Below are 5000 nucleotides of genomic sequence, written 5' to 3'. Positions count from 1 at the left end.
TGCATGTGAGTGCGTGCGTGCGTGTGCGTGTGTATATATGTGTATGTGTATGTGTGTGTGTGTATGTGTGTGTGTGTGTGTGTGTGTGTGTGTGTGTGTGTGTGTGTGTGTGTGTGTGTGTGTGTGTGTTTGTTCGCTTGTCTGTGTGTGATTAGACATAAATAAACATAAGAATACAAATAGACATATGGTCATATACAAAGAATATATGTTTAGAGAGAGAAAAGGGTTTGTTGAAGAAGTTTGAATACAACAACTATTATATGTCTCTATTCCCATGGAAGAAGTCTCTCCCTCCAATTCATTATTTGTTTACGAAGCACCAAACCCTATGTGACTAAATTCTAATTGTTGACAAAACGCCCAGGGAGTGAATGCAGCCGATTTTGAAAGGCAGGTGTTTTCCATACGGCTGCCACTGCAATAACACAAATTTATGACAGCTCTGGGAAAAGATCGTGTTGCCTGTAGGACCTCTGCTGCAGGAGTAAGACCAATAAACGATCGAATGGGCAATAAAGGTAAAAACAACGACCATTACCGTAACAGAAATATGGAAAGGCGAGTGTAAACGGGGAACGATAACCGGTTATGGAAAAGCAAGAATGGGCCAAGAAGTCGGGTCGTCGAACACAGAAATCGGTGTTAGATTTTGTAGAGCAACGAACTGGCCAACACTAAGGCAGGAAAACGAAGAAGGAATAAAGCGGGAAGAAAATATCTAAATCTTGGGCGCATACGAATCCATTATCACTCAGGACCATTTAACGTCGTCTCGCGGACAGGATAAAAACAACAGCATAAAAACTTGCGCCATTCTAACACTTGCGGCCCCTGTCCCTGCCCCTGTCCTTCGCCCTCCTATCCCTGCCCCCTGTCCGTTGCCTCTTGACCCCTTCCCCTACCCCCAGCCTACCCATGCCTTCCTACTAGGCTCTTGCCCTCTGTCCCCGCGGCCTCACGTATCTCCGTGGCTCGTACCCTTCTCGTAGATCACTCACTTCGGCGATCGTGGAGGCCCAACTTGGGTCTGTTCTCCCGCCCCTGTGTCTGGTGTCGCCGTCAAGTGTCCCAGGGTGTCGGCCTTTCCTCCCACAGCTTACCGCGGCCCTACACCTGCATCGCTGCTGCTGGCGAGTGTGGGGGAGGGCCGTTGTGGCTTTGTCTTGGTGAACCCGCTACTCTACTCTTGTAAGCCCAAGGAAATGCTATGACTCCTCCGTGCACGTACAATATAACCACACACACACACACACACACACACACACACACACACACACACACACACACACACACACACACCTAACAAATCTCACTGACCTATCCGCCCCCGCCAGTTCCCTCAACCCACAAACACAAACACTCAAACCCAAACAAACACCCAAACACGAAGATCCACTTGCCACACCGCGACCAGCTGGGCAGGCGGGTATATCACGCACCCACCCACGCTGCCCTATGAATGGTTTTGTGTATCCATGAATGACCACTGCGGCCTTGAGAACCCCAGCTCAGCATCCATTTGCAGGGCTGCGCCGCGGAGCTTATGTCAACATTTATTATCACAGAGGAAAAAAGAAAAAGAGAAATAAGAATCCCCGCCCGAGATAGCCGGCACAAACAGCCCAGTATTGAACGTCTGACCATATTTATTTGAACATGAAAAAAAAACATACGCTTGAACACCTGGTCACTGGGCTGTTGCGCATCCGGGATGACGGCGCTGTTGTTGTTGTCGCTCAGTGATTAGGCTTTTTTGTTCATTCTGCGGATCGAATATTGCTGGCGGGGGCGAAGTAGGCGGGGTCGGAGGCCGCGAAGGAGACGGCGTCGGAGGGGGCTAAACATAGGGGGCGAAGGGGGTGGGTAGGAAGGGGCGGGAGTGAGGGTGAGAGGTAGAGGGAGGGAGAGAAGTACAGCAGAAGGAATGAGCCAAGCGCATACTAGGAAGCAAAGGTAAGTGCGAAGAATAAGGGGAAGAATGAAAGCAATGGGTAAACATGAGTAGGTGAAAATAGGAAAATAAGAAGGAGAGTCAGAAAGTAGGAAAAAAGAGCAATATTAAAAGGAAAGGTAAGCAGGAGAAAACAAGAGGAATAGAACAAAGAAGGGACAGGTAGTAGCAAAAAAATGGAAAATAAAGAGGGAAAAAATAAGAAGAAGAGAAAGGCACAGGAAAATAAGAGGAAAGGGGAAGTAAGAGAGGAGAGAAGAGGAAAAATACGGAGAGTGGATTGTGTTCTTGCGCTGAGCTCCCCCGTGATGGAGATCGCGTCTCAGATGGCCATCTTTATTTTGTCGTTTTGGGGATCAACCATTTTTTTTTTTTGTCTCGCGGCGTCCGTTTCGCAAGAGAAGAACGAACAACAAAAATGTGTTCTTGCGAATTAAAAATGGGTTAAGGTAAATCTTGTGTCTCGGGATCCCTGCATTATGAGAAGGTATTATTTCCTTAGTCCGCTGGAAAAGGAAACTCGGGACCCTACTTAAGTTTGTCCGGAAATAACAAGAACGCGACTTTCTTTTGTTTTTGTTTTCTTACAGTCCCAACCGAATCTCCCAGTGCGAAACACAGGCCTAAAAATGATTGTAACAAGTGGGAGAAATACGAAAATACATAATTATTAGTCTATTAACATATCATTGATCGTCAATTTTATATGTGACTGGCTGAGAGGTTGATCCGACTAACCTAGATGATCTAGGCGATGAAGCGTGAAGACACGTTAAGTACACTACACGGTGAGCACGTAGACATAATATTTAAATAAATGATTAAAGAAAATACAAACCGTAACATTTCGATTCCGATTTCTCGTCGTTGCGTAATACACGATGATATATACAGAAATAGATTCGACGTCATGCAATGGAGCCGTTTAACCAGTACAGTGATATTTTTTTATTTTTTTACAGAACAAGTGCACTACGCCGAGACGGGCAGTACCGTGACATTAAAACCCACTCTGATCCGCTTTAAGGTATCGCATTACCGTAACATTAATGACAACATGCGAATAGAAACCTGTCCTTCCCCTCTTTCCCCCTTATATCTGGTAATGAGTTACCAAGACGAGGTCGTGTGGATGACCGCAGGAGCGCCTTGTTCGTGTACATCGCGTCTTGTCTCTTCCCTATACCCTTAATTCTTATTTTCCTCTTCCTTCTTAGCTCTTCTTCCTTTCCTTCCAATGCTATTTTCTCCTCCACTCTTCCCTTCTTTCTTCCCCGTTCCTATCCGCTTCGTTTCCTTACCCCTTCCTTTCCTTCCCTTCTATTCCTCCTCCCTTCCTCTCCCCTATCCATTCCATTCCTTTCCTCCTCTTCTTAATCCCTTCCTCTCCCCTCCCCTTCCCTTCCCTCCTGTTCCTCTCCCTTCTCCCTTCCCTTACCCCCCTCCTCTCATCGCTAAGCCCGCCTCTCATTCTCTTCTAATAATGACTTCTCGGCCCCTCCAGCGCGCCCCGTCACCTGCCCCTCATGTAAAGTTAGCAAAAGACGAGGTTTCGAGAAAAGAACCTCCCTGATAACTACGTCCCGCCGGCTAAAGCCTACAGGGGGCTGCGATGGTGTCAGATTAGACAAGAAGATTAAAAAATAGCCGCGTAAAAAGTCACTGCGTTGATGGAAGAGCTATCTTGTTTACATAATAATACCAGCTGTGTGTAGGTAACTATAGTATTTTTGAAAAAAAGACTTTGATATTCATGACTTATCCTGCAAGTGATTATGATTCAATTGTGCTATATCACAAATATTACTAATGATAAATGATCGTGGAAACAAGGAAAAATACAAAATGTATAATTCGGTGTACTGTCAGTGAAAGCAGTCGATTAATGAGAATAATAACTAGGCTGATGAGATCATTATCACTTTAATTAGAAAATGAGATCGGATGGAAAGAGGATTTAGCTATTTGATGAAATCGGCCTCTCCGTAAATTAAAACGGCCGAGGGTGGTCTTCGCAGTGCTATAGAGAGAGCCCGGAATTGGTATTCTGAGTGAGGAGAGTGAAGAACGTCCATTTGTACTTTTCCTGGTACGTAAAGGCCACTCTTAGATGAGGACAACTTGCACGTGGTCGGACCTATGTGAGAAACCAATCCAAACTACAGACCTGAATTAACTCAACTTTGGTTCCAAGAGTGGGTGGCACACAAAAAAAGAGAAAACATACCTTCTAATTAGCGGCATTCTAACCAAGGCTCAAGAGTGACAACTAAACTAGACTTACATCAGATTATGAATTAATCGCTCCTCTGTCGCATCTTACAAGCACGAACTACTGTCTAAACATGTCAGGTGGTGCTGACAGGCCACCCTCAAAGCATATCAATAAAGTACTGCCTAAAAGATCCTATGTGGGTCGCATATGTTAACGAGGCGCCCAATAGGTAGCTGACCAAGCACTGGTTGTAGTTGGGAGGCTGGATGTAACTTCGCGTAGAATTAAAAGGTAAAACTCGTATTAAATTTACTTAGGCCTCGTATTAAGTCCTGATGTATTTTAACTGTGTAATCAATTACAAACAAACGCACTGAGATACTTTTATCTCCGCTAATTCCCGTACGCAATTCTGGCCACAGGATTTGTTTACGCCGGATGTTCCGTCTGTGCAGAAGTAAACAAAATCGTCACGTCTGAAGCTCATTGCTGCCAGGCCACCGCAAGGAACGTCACGACCGTCACAGTGAAGCAATAGCGATTTCACTCGGCGGTCTTTAAATTCGTGAAGCCAGACCTCAGGGCGACGTGATGACCTAAGCAGGTGGTCCGTACATGTGACGGTCAATATGCAGGCGCCAGGGTACAGTCTGGGCATGTAATTACCAGATTACATAATAGCGTGGTTGTACTAGTGAAGGGTGGTTGAGCTGGTCTAACACACTCCCCAAAGGGAATCACCAGAAAAAAGTGTGGCTTGTGAGGTATCTGACGCCCAGATATATAGCCTTTTGGAAAGTAAAACCAACGAAGTGGAAAGAATGAAAAGGC

General features: G+C 45.6%; 1 protein-coding gene across 2 annotated transcripts in view; it reads right to left on the bottom strand.

Annotated features, from left to right (window-relative positions):
- LOC125026311 overlaps positions 1-5000 on the bottom strand; it is a 44189-nt gene that overhangs the window by 11732 nt on the left and 27457 nt on the right. The window lies entirely within an intron of this gene.

The sequence above is a fragment of the Penaeus chinensis genome, chromosome 6, assembly GCF_019202785.1.
Source record: "Penaeus chinensis breed Huanghai No. 1 chromosome 6, ASM1920278v2, whole genome shotgun sequence".
NCBI classification, from domain to species: domain Eukaryota; kingdom Metazoa; phylum Arthropoda; class Malacostraca; order Decapoda; family Penaeidae; genus Penaeus; species Penaeus chinensis.
This window is presented reverse-complemented; position numbering and strand designations above follow the sequence as displayed.